At 43.1% G+C, this 18,230-nt stretch overlaps 1 protein-coding gene across 6 annotated transcripts in view; it reads right to left on the bottom strand.

Moving 5' to 3' along the window:
* LOC140489329 (uncharacterized) overlaps positions 1-18,230 on the bottom strand; it is a 143,355-nt gene that overhangs the window by 64,966 nt on the left and 60,159 nt on the right. For 3 of the 6 annotated variants that reach the window (XM_072588761.1, XM_072588760.1, XM_072588766.1), the window contains exon 1: positions 1,825-1,956. The exons of 2 other annotated variants lie outside the window; for them this stretch is intronic. The gene's annotated coding sequence lies outside the window, so the exon portion shown is untranslated. Of the gene's footprint in view, positions 1-1,797; positions 1,957-18,230 lie in introns of those variants that run through there. One more of the 6 variants, XM_072588762.1, reaches the window with a different exon arrangement.

Here is an 18,230-nt window from a genome sequence, read left to right as displayed (position 1 = left end):
TGCCCTTTAAGTGTTGCAATTGTACCAGCTTCCACCACTTCCTCTGGCAGCTCGTTCCATACACACATTACCCTCTACATGAAAAAGTTACCCCTCAGGTCCTTTTAAATCTATCCCCTCTCACCCTAAACCGCTGCCCTCTAGTTTTGGATTCCCCTACTGTTGGAAAAAAGACCTTGTCTATTCACTCTATCCATGTCCTTCATGATTTTATTAACCTCTCTAAGGTCACCCCTTAGCCTCCGATGCTCCAGTGAAAAAGCCCCAGCCTATTCAGTCTCTCCCTTTGGCTCAAACTGTCCAACCCTGACAACATCTTTATAAAGATTAGAGTGGTGCTGGAAAAGCACAGCAGGTCAGGCAGCATCTGAAGAGCAGGAAAATCAAAGTTTTGGGCAAACGCCCTTCATCAGGAACTTTTGACCGAAGCGTCAATTTTCCTGCTCCTCGGATGCTTCCTGACCTACTGTGCTTTTGCAGCACCATTGTAATCTTGACTCTAACCTCCAGCACCTGTAGTACTCACTTTCACCTAACATCTTTGTAAAGCTTTACTGAACCCTTTCAAGTTTCACAACATCCTTCCAATAGGAGAGAGACGAAAATGGAACACAGTATTCCAAAAGTGGCCTCACCAATGTTTTGTACAGCCGCAACGTGACCTCCCAACTCCTATATACAATGCTCTGACCAATAAAGGAAAGCATACCAAAAACCTTTGCACTGTCCTGTCTACCTGCAACTCCACTTTCAAGGACCTGCACCCCCAAGTTTCCTTGTTCAGTTATACTCGCCAGGGTCCTCTCATTAACTGTGTAGATCCTGCCCTGGTTTGCCTACAAAATGCAACATCTCACATCTATCTAAATTAAAGTCCAATCACCATTCCTCATGAGGTATAAAATAAGGAAATTCTTGTTATAATTGTACAGGCCATTGTTGAGAAAACAGCTATCATCCTTAGTACAGTTTTGGTTTCCTTATTTTAGGACATTTTTGTTGGAGACATATCAGAGAAGGCTAAGTCCTGGGATAAAGAAGTTGAAAGGTGAAACAAGTTGGGCTATACTCTTGGAATTTAGATGAGTGGGAGATGACCTTATTGAAACAAATAAGATTCTGAGGGAACTCGACAGGGTAGATACGGCGAGAGTGTTTCTCTTGTAAAGTAGTCTGGAACCAGGGGATGCGGTTAAAAGTATGTGATCCCCATTTAAGACGGGGATGATGATGACGAATTTCTTCTCAGACAGGCCATTAGAATTTAGGATTTGGAGGTGCTAGTTTTGGACTGGGGCATACAAAGTTAAAAATCACACAACACCAGGTTGTCGTCCAACAGGTTTATTTGGAAGCACTAGCTTTCAGGTTGTCAATCACCTGATGAAGGAGCAGCGCTCCGAAGGCTAGTGCTTCCAAACAAACCTGTTGGACTATAACCTGGCGTTGTGTGGTTTTTAAAATTAGAATTTAGAATTATCTACCCAAGAGGGCAGTGGCAGCTGGAACATTACATACATTCCAAGCCAAGTCTGATGGATTTTGGATCTAAAAGGGAGTCAGGAGGTTATGATGTGTGCAGGCAGGAAAGTGAAGCTGATGAACTTATTGAATGGCAGGACAGGTTCAAGGGGCCGAATGGCCTTCTGTTTCGTATATATTCTAATGAAACAAACACTGGAAATAAAAAAAGACTGGTAAAAGAAGGTAAAATGTGACCCTGAAGCAGTCAGATTATCATTTAAAACTTCCACAGTTCACTCATGTCCTTTAAGCAAAACCAGTTATTGTACTTACCTGGCACGACCTCTATGGGACACTTACCAAGCTGGTCTGTTACATCAAATCACTAGTTTCTGTGAATCGAAAAGAAAACACAGAAGACTTTTGCTGTCAATAATGGTTACATCCTTCGAGGGAATGAAAGGAAACTATTCCATCCGTCTGTAGGTGCAGCTCAAGCTGCAGAGAGGAAACCTATCTCTTGTTTCAGACACTCGAGTATCTTAACTGTTCTGCAATTCTCCCTATAAATAGCATTCAAATATTCTGGGTCACAGGACTGCAGGAGAGGGAAATAAACCATTTAACTGTTGGTGGTGACTGAATGCCCCAATTCAGAGACAGTCCATGCCCTTCATTCCTCAGAGCACTTGAGTGTCAGAGTTATCAGAATGTCACATCGGCTTCACTCTGCAAACCTGGACAGAGCAGACACATTGGCAGCCTTGCTGTACTATTCTATTGAGACAACGTACAACAGGCACTGGAGAAGTACCACCAGTGAAGTCTGTGCGAGAAACGACAAAGATAAAGAAAACGACATTCTAACTGCAGCATCCTCACCCGAGCCAACTTTCCCAGCATTGAAACAATAATCACTTAAAACTGAGTGGACTGTGGTGCTTGAGTGCCAACTGAGGGTGCCGTAGTGGCCCAGTGTTTAGCACTGCTGCCTCACAGCATCAGGGCCCTGAGTTTGATTCCATCCTCGGGGTGACTGTCTGCATTGAGTTTGCACATTTTCTCTGTGTCTGTGTGGGTTTCCTCCAGGTGCTCTGGTTTCCTCCCACAGTCCAAATATGTGCAGGTTCAGATGGATTGGCCATGCTAAATTGTTCATTGTGTCCAGAGATATGCAGGCTGGGTGGATTAGCCATGGAAAAGGCAGGGAATGGGTAATGAGGTGGTTCTGGATGGGATGATCTTCAGGAGGTTGGCGTGGAATTGATGGACTGAACAACCTGTTTCCACACCAAAGGGATTCTGTGATTCTAACTGCCTGTCTCAAAATTCAATCATAGTAGGAGACTTTCAGGAGGGCAGTTGATATGGATGAGACCAAACCCCCTCAAAACATACAGTGGAGGAAGGAAAAAAATTGTAGCTGTAACAACTGCTCCTTTTTTGAGGTATTTTAGGTGTTGGAGGTGATTTCCTCAAATTCCAGGAGCAGCAATTACTGTTTTATATACTATTACATTGTTTTGGAACTTTGGAGAAAAAAATACTCAAAACAACAGCACCTTTAAAAGGAGAAAAAAATCAGACAAAGACATCGAGCATGGTCTGTAAGGGAGAGAGAAAGAAACCCACATTGCTAACTGTCACAGCAGTGAATCTGCACAATTACTGCCTTTGCTGTTTGAATTCGTGTATCACTGGACATCGGAGTGTGTCTAGGAAAATTTAACAAACAGCGAAATTTACAACTGATCTTGGAGGAACTTGTTTGGGAGAGGTCACAGCACAGAAACAGATAAGTGAATAGTTTTAAGTATAACTTAAGTATAGCCTTGCTGTAATTCTACAATAGTGAGTAGAGTGGGTTCTTTCTTGATTATATGTTTTTATTGGGATCTGTTGCTTGATTAAATTTTAAAAATATAAGCCATAAGTATTAAGTCAGCCTGGAGCAGTGTTTTGTAGGGCAATAAGACAGTGCTATTTTCTGTGTCTGTAGATTGGAAAGAGTAAAATGGCCTTTAGTAGAGTGATATGCTCTTCTTGTTGGGTGTGGGAGTTTCGAGAGAGTTTAAGGGTTACTGAGGATTATAACTGCAATAAATATTGTTGGTTGCAAATCCTGTCAGATCGATTGGATTGATCAGAGAGACAGTTAAAGGCAATGAGGAATTTACAAGAACAAGGGGGTATGATGAATGGCAGTTATAGGAAGGGAGAAAAGCCACAGATGCAGTGAGGTAGATGGGTTATCTCCAAGAAAGGTAGGAGGGGTAGGCAGGTGGTACAGGAGTCTTCTGTGGCTATCCCCATTTCAAACAAGTATGTTGTTTTGGAAAATGAAGGGGTTGATGGACTTTCAGGGAAATGTAGCACAAACAGCCAAGTTTCTGGTATCAAGACAGGCTCTAATGTAATAAGGGATACATTGGGTTCCAAGCGATCAATCGTGTTAGGGGACTCTCTCGTCAGAGGCACAGACGTTTCTGTAGCCAGTACCAAAATATCAGAATGGTGTGTTGCCTCCCTGGTGCCAGGATCAAGGATGTCTCAGAGAGGGTGCAGAATGTTCTTAAGGGGGAGAGGAACCAGCTAGAGGTCATTGTATACATTGGTACCAATGACATAGAAAGGGAAAAGGATGAGATTCTGAAGGGAGAATATAGAAAGTTAGGCAGGAGTTTAAAAAGGAGATCCTCGAAGGTCATAATATCTGGATTACTCCCAGTGCTATGAGCTAGTCAGGGTGGGAATAAGAGGATAGAACAGATGAATGCATGGCTGAGGAGCTGGTGTATGGGAGAAGAATTCACCTTACTGGATCATTGAAATCTCTTCTGGGGTAGAAGAGACCTACAGAAGAAGGAGGGATTGCACCTAAGTTGGAAGGGGACTAACATACTGGCAGGGAGATTTGCTAGAGCTTCTCGGGAGGATTTAAACTAGTAAGGTGGGGGCTTGGGACTAGGGAGATAGTGAGGAAAGAGATCAATCTGAGAACAAAGGTGAGTCAAACAGCCAGGGCAGGCAAGGACAAAGCAGAGAACAAGGTAGGACTGATAAATTAGACTGCATTTACTTCAATGCAAGAGGCCTAACAGGGAAGGCAGATGAAATCAGGGCATGGTTAGGAACATGGGACTGGGATATCATAGCAATTATAGAAATGTGGCTCAGGGATGGACAGGACTGGCAGCTTAATGTTCCTGGATACAAATACTACAGGAAGGACAGCAAGAGAGGCAAAAGAGGAAGGGGAGTGGCATTTTAGATAAGGGATAGCATTACGGCTGTGCTGAGGGAGGATATTCCCAGAAAAACATCCAGGGGAGGTATTTGAGCGGAACTGAGAAATAAGAAATGGATGATCACCTTGTTGGGATTGTATTACAGACCCCCTAATAGTCAGTGAGAAATTGAGTAACAAATTTATAAGGAGATCTCAGTTATCTGTAAGAATAATAGGGTGGTTATGGTAGGGGATTTCAACTTTCCAAACATAGACTGGGACTGCCATAGTGTTAAGGGTTTAGATGGAAAAGAATTTGTAAAGAGTGGACAACAAAATTTTCTGAGTCAGTATACGGGTGTACCTACTTGAGAAGTGCAAAACTTGACCTACTTTTGGGAAATTCGGCAGGGCAGGTGACTGAGGTGTCAGTGAGGGAGCACTTTGGGGCCAGCAACCATAATTCTATTAGATTTAAAATAGTGATTGAAAAGGATAAACCAGATCTAACAGTTGAAGTTCTAAATTGGAGGAAGGCTAATTTTGACAGTTTTAGGCAAGAACTTTCAAAACCTGATCGGGGGCAAACATTCACAGGTAAAGGGATGGCTGGAAAATGGGAAGCCTGCAGAAATCAGATAATGAGTGCCCAGAGAAAGTATATTCCTGTTAGGGAGAAAGAAAAGGCCGGTACTTGTAGGGAAGGCTGGATGACTAAAGAAATTGAGGGTTTGGTTAAGGAGATGAACCAATTATCAGGCATAGATAGGAGAGATCGAGTGAATCCTTAGAAGAGTATAAAGGCAATAGGAGTATACTTAAGAGGGAAATCAGGAGAGCAAAAAGGGGACCTGAGATAACTTTGGCAAATAGGGTTAATGAGAATCCAAAGGGTTTTTTATAAATACATTAAGGACAAAAGGGTAACTTGGGAGGGAATAGGGCCTCTCAAAGATCAGCGAGGCAGCCTTTGTGTGAAGCCGCAGTCTCTATCATAACTACCCTATTATTCTTATAGATAACTGAGATCTCCTTACAAATTTGTGATTCAATTTCTCAAATACTAAAAGAGTATTTTGCAGGAGGAAGTGATGGATGTCTTGAAATGCATGAAGGACCTGAACCGGTTGTACCCTAGAACTTTGTGGGAAGCTGGGGAGGTGATTGCTGAGCCCCTTGCTGAGATATTTGTATCATTGATAGTCACAGGTGAGGTGCCGCAAGACTGGAGGTTGGTTGACCTGGTGCCACTGTTTATGAAGGGTGGTAAGGGCAAGCCAGGGAACTATAGACCGGTGAGCCCGACCTCGGTGGTGAGCAAGTTGTTGGAGGGAATCCTGATAAACAGGATATGCATGTATTTGGAAAGGCAACAACTGATTAGGGATAGGCAACATGGCTTTGTGCATGGGAAATCATGTCTCACAAACTTGAGTTTTTTGAAGAAGTAGCAAAGAGGATTGATGAGGACAGAACGGTAGATGTGATCTATATGGATTTCAGTAAGGTGTTCGACAAGGTTCCCCATGGGAGACTGGTTAGCAAGATTAGATCTCATGGAATACAAGGAGAACAAGCCATTTGGATACAGAACTGGCTCAAAGGAAGAAGACAGAGTGTGATGGTGGAGGGTTGTTTTTCAGACTGGAGGCCTGTGACCAGTGACCCTGTGCCACAAGGATTGGTGCTGGGTCCACTACTTTTCGTCATTTATATAAATGATTTGAATATGAACATCAGAGGTATAGTTAGTAAGTTTGCAGTTGATACCAAAATTGGAAGTGTAGTGGACAGCGAAGAACGTTACCCCAGATTACAACGGGATCTTGATTGGATGGGCCAATGGGCTGAGGAGTGGCAGATGGAGTTTAATTTAGATAAATGTAAGGTGCAGCATTTTGGGAAAGCAAATCTTAGCAGGACATATACACTTAATGGTAAGGTCCTAGGGAGCGTTGCTGAACAAAGAGACCTTGGAGTGCAGGTTCATAGCTCCTTGAAAGTAGAGTCACAGGTAGATAGGATAGTGAAGAAGGCATTTGGTATGCTTTCCTTTATTGGTCAGAGTATTGAGTACAGGAGTTGGGAGGTCATGTTGCGACTGTGCAGGACATTGGTTAAGCCATTTTTGAAATATTGTGTGCAATTCTGGTCTCCTTCCAATTGGAAAGATGTTGTGAAACTTGAAAGGGTTCAAAAAAGATTTACAAGAATGTTGCCAGGGTTGGAGGATCTGATCTATAGGGAGAGGTTGAATAGGCTGGGGCTGTTTCCCTGGAGCGTCGAAGGCAGAGGGGTGACCTCATAGAGGTTAAGAGAGGAAAGATAGAAAAGAGACCTAAGAGGCAACATTTTTATACAGAGGATGGTGCGTGTATGGAATGAGCTGCCGAAGGAAGTGGTGGAGGCTGGTACAACATTTAAAAGCCATCTGGATGGGTATATGAACAAGAAGAGTTTGGAGAGATATGGGCCAAGTGCTGGCAAATGAGACTAGTTTGGATTGGGATGTCTGGTCGGCAGGGATGAGTTGGACCGAAGGGTCTGTTTCTGTGCTGTACATCTCTCTGACTCTATGACTTGATATCAAGGAGGTAGCCTGGACCCTAATTATTTCTTATTTTAAAGGCAAGGGCCTAACATTGTGTCCCAGATGCAATTTGATTGATCATACTACTGGTCTAGAAGCAAAATACACTTTATTTATAAACTGTAGTTAAAATACAACAAAAGAAAGAAGAAATTAGAACAACTTAATTCTATTGGAAAATTTAACAGAATAATAGATTATTTGACTACTGAACAGTAATTGTTCCAATATAATAAGATCCCAGAAACACACCCTTGACAAAGGCAAGTTCAGCAAAATAGATTTTCCCACAGACAATTCTTCAGTCCAGGACAAACAAAAAATCAAGAAAAACCTCTGAGAGAGATTTACAGGGAGCGATATACTGTAGCTTCCAAACCCAGCTTCAAGACCGCAGTAATTGCTACTGCACAAAAATAAAACTAAAATTTCTGGTACTTTGAGAGCCTGACCCCACCCATTCAGGCTACGTGTATTGTTCCAACTTAAAAAATGCTCCAAGACCTCACAAGCTGTTAACCTTATTGGCTTTGAAGCAGATTGCTCATCAGCTTTTCTTCACAAAAAAAACTCAACCAAATACATTTCTTAAAGCCACAGTAGTACCACACAGTGGAAACGCTTTAAAGATGTCCTCAAAGCCTACCAGAAGAGTTTGAGGTCATTCACCAGCTAATGGGAGACCTTGGCCTGTTGATGACCAAAATGGAGTAGGCTTATTCCGGATGATACCAAACACATCGAGAGAGTGGTCAGGAATTTACGAAGGAGGATAGCGAGGTATCAGATGAAGTGTCTAAACCTCCAGAGTCCGTCTACCAACCCCTTCAAGAATCACGTGCTGCAAACTTTGCAGACTCTGCAGAGCAAACGTTCGTCTTACCGCCATCTCAGAACCTCTCAGGCTGGTTTGGAAACCAATCGACCTGCCTCCTGAGGGATTGACCCAAGAGGATAATCCCAGCCCACAACAAGATAACATCCAAGTTGGAAAGGTAGAATCAGAAAGCAACATTTTGTATTAACATGGAGCTGTTGTCTTTATTTTCATGCCTTCAAGTTCATGTTTGGTGTATTCTTTGAAGGGCCTCATTAGCAGCTACCCTACACTGATAGGACCATGGGGATCTTTTATATCTACCAATCTATTTAACATCTTATCAAAGGAGCCCAGTTTCTCCATCTCTGTTCCAATGATGCCAACTTCTACAGGGGGGCCTCTGAACTGTCTACTGTCTTGCTCAACTGAGGATTTCCTGGCACCATGGTTGGCAGGGTCCTCAGTTGTGTCTGACCCAGCTCCCACACTTCAACCCTCACCCCCTCTTCCCTCCCACAACACTGATAGGGTCTCCTGGTCCTCACTCACAATCCTACCAGCATCCACATTGAAAAGGTTGCTATCAGTTCTGCCACCTCCAGCGGGATGCCACCCCCAGATACATATTCCCCTCCTCTCCCTTGTCAGTCTTCTGCAAGGGCCATTCCCTCTGGGACACCTTAGTCCACTCTTCCTCCACTTCCAGTATGACCCCACACCCACACAGGACCTTCCCGTTCAATCATTGAAGATGCAACACCTGCCCATTTACTTCCTCCTCCTCACTACACTAGGCCACTGGCACAGATTTCGGGTGAAGCAGCAATATACCCTCACTTCATTCAATCAAGTCGCTGCTCACAGCGTGGTCTGCTCTACACTAGTTTTGGGGGGGAGACAGGGATGAAGACTGGGCAACCATTTTGCAGAACATCTACATTATGTACTCAAAAATGACCCTAAGCTTCCTATTGCCTGCTATTTCAACAGACCACCCTGTTGCCTGGCCAACATCTCTGTCTCAAGCTTGCTGCAGTGTTCCAGTGAAGCTCAGCGCAAAGCTGCGAGAACTGCAACTCATTTTCCACTTGGGGACCCTGCAGCCTTCAGGACTCCATACTGAGTTCAATAATTTAAGGGCCTGAACACCTTCTTCCAAGTCCCTGCACCAACCCCCACACACCAGACCTTGTCATCATGTGGGCTGCTACACAAACAACCCATTGTCAACCATTGACTCTTCCAGGCTGATCTTACCCATTCCTTTGTTTAGATCAGAGTGGTGCTGGAAAAGCACAGCAGGTCAGGCAACATCCGAGGAGCAGGAAAATCGATGTTTCGGGCAAAAACCCTTAATCAGGAATGCATTCTAAATTAATGAAGGGTTTGCCCGAAACATCAATTTTCCTGCATCTCGGATGCTGCCTGACTTGCTGTGCTTTTCCAGCACCACTCTAATCTAAACTCTGGTTTCCAGCATCTGCAGTCCTCACTTCTGCCTAGTTGACTTTACCCATTCCTTTGTTTGCCCAACTGTCTTTCTCTCCATGGGCTCCATTTCCAGCTATTGGTTATTCTCCCCCTCTCACCCCCATCCCATCTTCATCATACGTCCCAACGTTTTGATAGTATCCATTCTAAAGGAGGGTCACTAGACTCGAACTGTTAACTCTGCTTTCTCTCCACAGAGGGAGGAGAAAGTAAGGACTGCAGATGCTGGAGATCAGAATCGAGAGTGAGGTGCTGGAAAACATCGCAGGTCAGGCAGCATCCGAGGAGCAGAAGAGATGACGTTTCAGGCATAAGCGTTTCAGTAGGATGAGCATTTCTGACGAAGGCTTTATGCCCAAAACATTGATTCTCCTGCTCCTCGGATGCTGCCTGACCTGCTGCGCTTTTCCAGCACCACACTCTCTTTCTCTCCACAGATGAGGCCAGAGTTCTTCCAGCAATTTCTGTTTTTGTTTTGGACTATTTTGCATTCAGTGTTGTGTAACGAGGAAGAGTTCATTAAAAAGCTTCCCACAAAGATGACTTTGGGAACTATTGATCATAATATGATTTTAAAAATTTGCATTAAGTTTAGGTGCAATATCGTTCATTCCAAAACTGGGGCCTTAAAACTAAAGAAGGGAAATTATGAAGGTATGAGTGATAAACTGGATGTGGATGGATTGGGAAAACACACTAAAAGGCAATGACTAGTATTTAATAAAATATTAAGCAGTATAAAACAGATGTACGTTTTTCTAAAGCACAAATCCCCAAAGGAAAAGATAATTCAACCATGGTTAAAGAAAGAAGTTAAAACTTGTATTAGATCAAAGGAAGTGGTATATAAGGATGTTTGAAAAAACTGGTAAACCTGAGAATTGGGAGCAATTTAGAATCTGGCAAAAGACAACCAGGATGAAAGCAAATTAGTGATGAACATGAAAGCAGATTATAAAAGCTTCTTTAGGTACGTAAAAAGGAATTAAAAAAAAGCTAAGGCCAATGATTTGATTTGATTTGATTTATTGTTGCCACAAGTACCTAAGTACAGTGAAAAAGTTTTGTTTTGTGAGCAGTACAGATAGCTCATAGCAAACAAGGACATACAGGTCATAGGGTGCTTAGACAGAGCGAGGGATACAAGGTTACAGCTGCACAGGAGGTGCACAAAAACAAGGTCAACATTCGATTTGAAATTAGAGAGGTTCATTCAGCATCTGGTAACAGCAGGGAAGAAGCTGTTCTTGAACCTGTTGATCCATGTGTTTAAGCTTCTGTATCTTCTGCCTGACAGAAGAGGTTGAAAGAGAGCATTGCCAGGGTCTTTGATGATGTTGGCAGCCTTTCTGTGGCAATGAGAAGTGTATATGTGTTGTTGTGCATTCTTGACCATTGCATCTATGTGGGAGGTCCAGGGCAGATTGTTGGTTATTGTCAGTCCAAAGAACCTCATGCTCTTAACCCGCTCTGCCTCAGCTCCATCGCTGTAGATAATGGTGGTCCTCCTCCTTTCTTCCTGAAGTCAATGATCAGTTGTTTAGTTCTGCCGACACTGAGGGCTGGGATCGTTGTCTTTGCACAATGACACCAAGCATTTTATCTCCTTGCTGTATTCTGACCCGTCATCGTGGAGAATGATGGAAGAAGTGTCTTCATTCAGTCCATGAGCTGGGTGTGCGTCTGTCTAAGCATACAGTGCCCTTGCTACAACATTACAATGATGGTTGGTGTTGCACACCAAACTGCAGCAGTGCAGATGCGTCCTGCAAGTGGAGGTTCTTCGAGGCTGGCATATGTTGGATGTCAATGTCTGTGGATGTTGTGTGTATTGCCAATGCCCTTGATGTTGGTGCCTAGTGTCCAACATGGAGGTCCTTTGTAACAAGAAGTGATCTGAAATCACCCGTACTGACTTCCATGTCATGAATTTCCAGTGTCTGGTTTGCTAGTAGCAGGTGGTACAATAGAACATTGCGTATTAATGAGGTGAGATCTGCAGTTAATAAGTTTGTTGACAAGCAATAGCTCCCCCTTGATAGACAGTTCACTGTTGCCTAGTGAGAATCTCGCCTTAACACCCAGGACTTAGTTAAAAGATGCAGCCAGTTGTTCTCAAAGTTGCGATAGGCCTCATAGAGTCAAATCATAGATACATAGAGATGTACAGCACGGAAACAGACCCTTTGATCAAACTTGTCCAAGCCGACCAGATATCCCAACCCAATCTAGTCCCACCTACCAGCACTGGACTTCCTGCATGAATCTGCCATAGCCCACATTGTTCAGACCCCTGTACGACTCCCAAACCACCAGAAATACTAGGTGACCAAGGCACTTCTGAAAGTGAGCAACTAAAAGGAATTACGCTTATTAAAGAGGTAGTATTCGAAAAGGTAACTGATTTGAAGGTTGATAAATTCCCTGGACCAGAAGCACTTTATCCTAAAGCTTTAAAAGAGGTGGTGAAACACATAGAAGATGTATCCATAGTTATCTTTCAGAACTTCTACACATTCTGGAAAGGTTACTGCAAAATAGAATCCCATTATTTCAGAAGGAAGACAATGGAGAATGGTGATCTACAGGAAATCATTTTTGACTAACTTGGAGAATGCTGTTTTTGGCTTTGAACAAGAAGAACCAATGGATATAGTGACCTTGAATAAAGCTTTTGATAAGGTCCTACACATGACCTTAGTAAATAAAATTAGAGTGCGTGGGATTGGGGTGACATACTAGTGTTGATTAAGAATTGGTTATCAGACACAAAGCAGAGATTAGGAATTAACAGATCATTTGTATGATTGATGAAGTATCTCAAGGATCAGTGCTACATCCACAGAAGTTCACAAACTATATAAATGATGTGGATCAGAGGACCAATTGTAACGTTTCCAAATTTGCTGGTGACAACAGACTAGATTAGATTACTTACAGTGTGGAAACAGGCCCTTCGGCCCAACAAGTCCACACCGCCCCGCCGAAGCGCAACCCACCCATACCCCTACATCTACCCCTTACCTAACACTACGGGCAATTTAGCATGGCCAATTCACCTGACCTGCACATCTTTGGACTGTGGGAGGAAACCGGAGCACCCGGAGGAAACCCACGCAGACACGGGGAGAATGTGCAAACTCCACACAGTCAGTCGCCTGTGTGCCACCGTGCCACCGTGCCGCCCTAGGTGGTAAGGTAAGTTGTAAGGAAGGTGCATTGAGGCTTCAAGAGGCTTTGGACAGGCAAGGTGAATGGGTTTGAGCATGGCAGATGGAATAAAGTATGGATAAGTGTGAAGTTATTAATTTTGGTAGAAAAAAGACAGAATATTTCTTAAATGGGTTGTGAGGTAAGGAAGTGTTAGGATCTGGGTAGTCCTCATGAGTCACTGAATGCTATCATGTAGATGCAGCAAACGATCAGGAAGGCAAATGGTGTGTTGACCTTATCATAGGGGATAGTCAGCATTGAAGTAAGGAGGTCTTGCTGCAGTTGTAGTGAAACTTGCACCTGGTGTATTGTGTGCAGTTTTAATCTCCTTACCTCAGGAGGGATGTATTTGCCACAGAATGATTGCTATAGAGATTCACCAGGCCAATCCCTGGGGTGGTAGGGTTATGTTATGAATAGGGATTGAGAAGACTGAGTCTGTATTTTATAGAGTTTCAAAGAATGAGGGCAAGACCTCATTGAAGTTGACAAAATTCTTATTGAGTGTGACAGGGTGGATATAGATAGGATGTTTCCCCTGGCTGGTGAAAACCAGGAAACATCATCTCAGGATAAGGGCAAGATCATCCAGAACTGAAATGATGAATTTCTGCCATTCCTGCTGAACTTTACCAGAAATTTCTGTTTTTGTTTCCAATTTCTGGGTATCCGCAGTTCTTTCAGGTTGTTTTTCGATTAATTTATTCACTCAGTGGTGATATATTTGGGATTGTCTACCCCAGAGGTTAGTGGAAGCTCAATCATTGATTATATTCAAGACAGAGATCAAGAAATTTCTGGAAACTAGTGGCATCAACTAGTGGCGAGGAAACAGCATGGGGAACTTGCATGGACCTAGATGAAGATCCATGATCTGATAGTGAAGTAGGCTGGATGGGCTGAATGGCCTACTTCTATTCCTCTGTTCTTAAGGCCCATAGCTTTTGCTGTGTCTAATTCGTGCTGTTGTTTCTTGATAACGTGGTGAGAATTGAGTTTGCTGATGATGGGGATCTCAGGAGATCTTTACCTATACACTGCTTCGCTCACGATCGGTTTTTGACCCAATCTGGTAGTTTCGGCAACTCATTCATTAGTGGTGTTACCAATCCAATCTTGATGATGGACTTCCAGCAATGCTGGATAGATGTTGCAGTTTTAGCATGGCTATAGAATCGTGTTAGCAACTGAATGAAGCAGCCATTGCACAGGGCAGTTCAGAGCAACCCATTTTACTGTGGGTCTGGAGTCACACAGAGATCAAATCAGGTAAGAAGAGGATATTTCCTTCCCCGAGAGGCATTAGGAAAGCGGGGAACAGGCTTTTACCGCAATCCAGTAGTTTATTTTCACCATTACAGATGCACGTTTTTTATTCTGGATTTATTTACTTCACTGAATTTCACTTCTCTGTTGCAGAAGTGGGATCTAAACTCTCATTCCTGGGTCATTAGTCCAGACTCTGGATCACTCATGCAGACACATGACCATTATGCTAATATACCCACAGAGTGCATTCTGATATCAGAGAGTCTTAACTTGAAGGTTGTGGAGTATATCAGAGAGTACTACATTGAGGGGTGTGGCTTTATTAGGATGTTAAAATGGGGTATGTAGGGAATACTTGAATGTTACAATGTTGGGTATATCAGATTGTATTACAGTGAGGGTTGTGGGGTATATCAGAGTGTTACAGTGAGGAATGAGGAGTAGTAGTTATATTAAGATTAAAATGAATGGGGTAGGGAGTATTTGAATGTTACAGTGTGGGGTATTTGAGAGAATGCATATTAGTGAGAGGTGTGGATTATATAGCAAGGTGTGACAGCAAGGGTTGTGGTGAGGGGCATGGGACATATCAGTGTTACAGTAAAGAGTGTGCTGTATATCAGAGTGTTACAATAATGTGTGTGGGGTATATCAGAGAGAGTTACAGTGAGGGGTATTGGGCATTGTTATAGCAAAGGGTGAGCGTATATCAGAGTGTTACAGTGAGGATTGTGGGATCTATCAGTGAGTTATAGTAGGGTGTGTGAGATATTTCAGGGTGTGTAACAATAAGGGGTGTGGAGTATAACAGAGTGTTACAGTGAGGGGCATGGGCTATATCAGTGTTAGTCTGAGGGGTACGGAGTATGTTTGAGTGTGTTACAGTGAGTATTGTGGACTTTATCAGTGTTACGGTGAAGGGTGTGGGTTATATCAGAGTGTTACAGAGAGGGGTGTGGGGTATTTATGAGAATGTGTTACAGTGAAGCATGCGGGGTATATCAGAGTGTTACAGAGAGGATTGTGGGGTATATCAGCGAGTTATAGTAAGGTGTGTGTGATATTTCAGGGTGTGTTACAATAAGGGGTGTGAGGTATATCAGTGTTACATTGAGGGGTGTGGGCTATATCAGAGTGTTACAATGAAGAGTGTGGGGTATATATCAGAGTGTGTTACAGTGAAGGGTGTGGGATATATTAGTGTTACAGTGAGGATTGTAGGGTATATCACAGTGAAGGGTGTGGGGTATATATCAGAGTGTGTTACAGTGAAGGGTGTGGGATATATTAGTGTTACAGTGAGGATTGTAGGGTATATCACAGTGAAGGGTGTGGGGTATATATCAGAGTGTGTTACAGTGAAGGGTGTGGGATATATTAGTGTTACAGTGAGGATTGTAGGGTATATCACAGTGAAGGGTGTGGGGTATATATCAGAGTGTGTTACAGTGAAGGGTGTGGGATATATTAGTGTTACAGTGAGGATTGTGGGGTATATCACAGTGAAGGGTGTGGGGTATATATCAGAGTGTGTTACAGTGAAGGGTGTGGGATATATTAGTGTTACAGTGAGGATTGTAGGGTATATCACAGTGAAGGGTGTGGGGTATATATCAGAGTGTGTTACAGTGAAGGGTGTGGGATATATTAGTGTTACAGTGAGGATTGTGGGGTATATCACAGTGAAGGGTGTGGGGTATATATCAGAGTGTTACAGTGAGGATTGTGGGATATATCAGAGTGTTACAGTGAGGATTGTGGGATATATCAGAGTGTTACAGTGAGGATTGTGGGATATATCAGATTGCATTACAGGGAGGGGTGTGAAGTACATTAGGGTGTTTTACAATGACTAGTGTGAAGTAATTTGAGAGGGTGAAGGTAGAATCAGAGGTAACAGTATTAGAGATGAATAAAGACAACTACAGAGGTATGAGGGAGGAGCTGGGTAGCATTGACCAGGAGAGGAGCCTAGCAGGAAAGACAGTGGAGCAGCAATGGCAGGAGTTCCTGGGAGTAATTCAGGAAACACAGCAGAGATTCATCCCGAGAATAAAGAAGCAAGTACAGGGAGGATGAGGCATCCACGGCTGATCAGGGAAGTCAGGGATAGCATAAAAGCAAAAGAGAAAGCATATAATGTGGTGAAGGGCAGTGGGAAACCAGAGGATTGGGAAGCTTACAAAGACCAACAGAGGGAGAAGATTAAATATGAGGGTAAACTAGCCAGCAATATAAAGGAAGACTGTAAGAGATTGTTTAAATATATAAAGGGCAAAACACAGGCAAAAGTGGGCATTAGGCCACTGGAAAATGACGCTGGAGAGATAGTAGTGGAAAACAAAGAAATTGTACATCTCTATGACTCTATAACTAAATATTTACTTCAGGTCATGTGTGAGGTCATGCACTTCATGGTGGAAGACACAAGTAATATCCCAAAAATTCAAGAAGCCGAGCTGAGTATGGTGGCTATCACCAAGGAGAAGGTGCTAGAAAAATTGAATGGCCTGAATGTTGATAAATCACCTGGACCAAATGGACTACACCCCAGAGTTTTAAGGAAGATAGCTAAAGAGATAGCCAAAGTGTTAGTGGTGATCTTTCAGGAATTGCAAGAATCAGGGAGGGTCCCAGAATACTGGAAAATCGCTAATGTAACACTCCTGCTTAAAAAGGGAGTAAGGCAAAAGACAGAAAATTACAGACCAATTAGCATAACCACTGTCATGAATAAGATCTTGGAATCCATTATGAAGGATGAGATTTCTGAACACTTGGAAATGTATGGTAAAATAGGGCAATGTCAGCATGATTTCATCAAGGGGAGGTCATACCTGACAAATCTGTTAGAATTCTTTGAGGAAGTAACGAGCAGGTTAGACCATGGTGTCAGAGGCAGGTGTTAGCTTGGATAGAAGCTTGGCTGTCTGTTGGAAAGCAGAGAGTGGGGATAAAAGGGTCTTTCTCAGGATGGCAACCAGTGTCAAGTGGTGTTCCACAAGACTCAGTGTTGGGACCACAACCTTTCACTTTATATATTAATGACCTAGATGAAGAAACTGAGTGCATTCTGGGTAAGTTTGCAGATGATACAAAGCTAGGTAGAGGGACAGTTAGCACTGAGGGGAGGCTGCAGAAGGATGTGGACAGGATCGGAGAGTGGGCAAAGAACTGACAGGAGTACAATGTGGGAAAGTGTGAGGTCATGCACTTTGGTGGGAAGAAGAGGCATGGACTATTTTCTAATCGGGGGGGAAATTCAGAAGTCTGAACTGTAAAGAGCCTTGGGGATTCTAGTCCAGGAATCTCTCAAGGTAAACATGCAAGTTGAGTCAGAAATTTGGAAGGCAAATGCAATGATGGCATTTATTTTGAGAGGACTTGAATATAAAAGCAAGGATGTATTCTGAGGCTCCATAACTCTCGAGTCAGACCACATTTGGAATATTGTACGCAGGTTTGGATCCCTTATCTCAGGAAGGATGTACTGGCCCTGGAACATGTTCGGAGGAGGCTCACGAGAATGGTTCCAGGAATGAAAAGTTTAACATATGAGGAACGTTTGAGGACTCTGGGTTTATATGTGATGGAGTTTAGAAGGATGAGGTGGGATCTAATTGAAATATACAGAATACTGAATAGTCTGGACAGTGTAGATGTTGGGAAGATGTTTCCATTGATAGGAGACAGTGGGACCCGAGGGCATAAGACCTTTTAGAACAGAGATACGGAGAAACTTCTTCACCCAAAGAGTGTGAATCTATCGAATTCATTGCCACAGAAGTCTGTGAAGGCACAGACATTGAGTATATTTACGATAAAGATAGATAGGTTCTTGATTGTCAAGGGAATCAAGGGTTACGGGGAGAAAGCAGGAAACTTACTTCCATGATTGAATAGTGGAACAGACTTGATGGGCTGAATGGCTTAATTTCCGCTCCTATGTCTTATGGTCTTATGATCTAAGTATATCAGCTTAAGTTACAGCGTGTGATGTGGTTTCTGTGAGGATGGGTCACAGTGACGGTGTGGAATATTATCAGGGCTTGTTCAGCAAGTGGTGTGAGGTATCTCTTACAAGATATTACAGTAAGGGGCATGAAGGAAGAGAAATGGAGGAGTTGGAGGGAAAGGGGGAGGCATTTGTCCAA

The sequence above is a fragment of the Chiloscyllium punctatum genome, chromosome 18, assembly GCF_047496795.1.
Source record: "Chiloscyllium punctatum isolate Juve2018m chromosome 18, sChiPun1.3, whole genome shotgun sequence".
NCBI classification, from domain to species: domain Eukaryota; kingdom Metazoa; phylum Chordata; class Chondrichthyes; order Orectolobiformes; family Hemiscylliidae; genus Chiloscyllium; species Chiloscyllium punctatum.
Note: the sequence above shows the minus strand (reverse complement) of the source record. Positions and strands in the feature narration are given on the sequence as shown.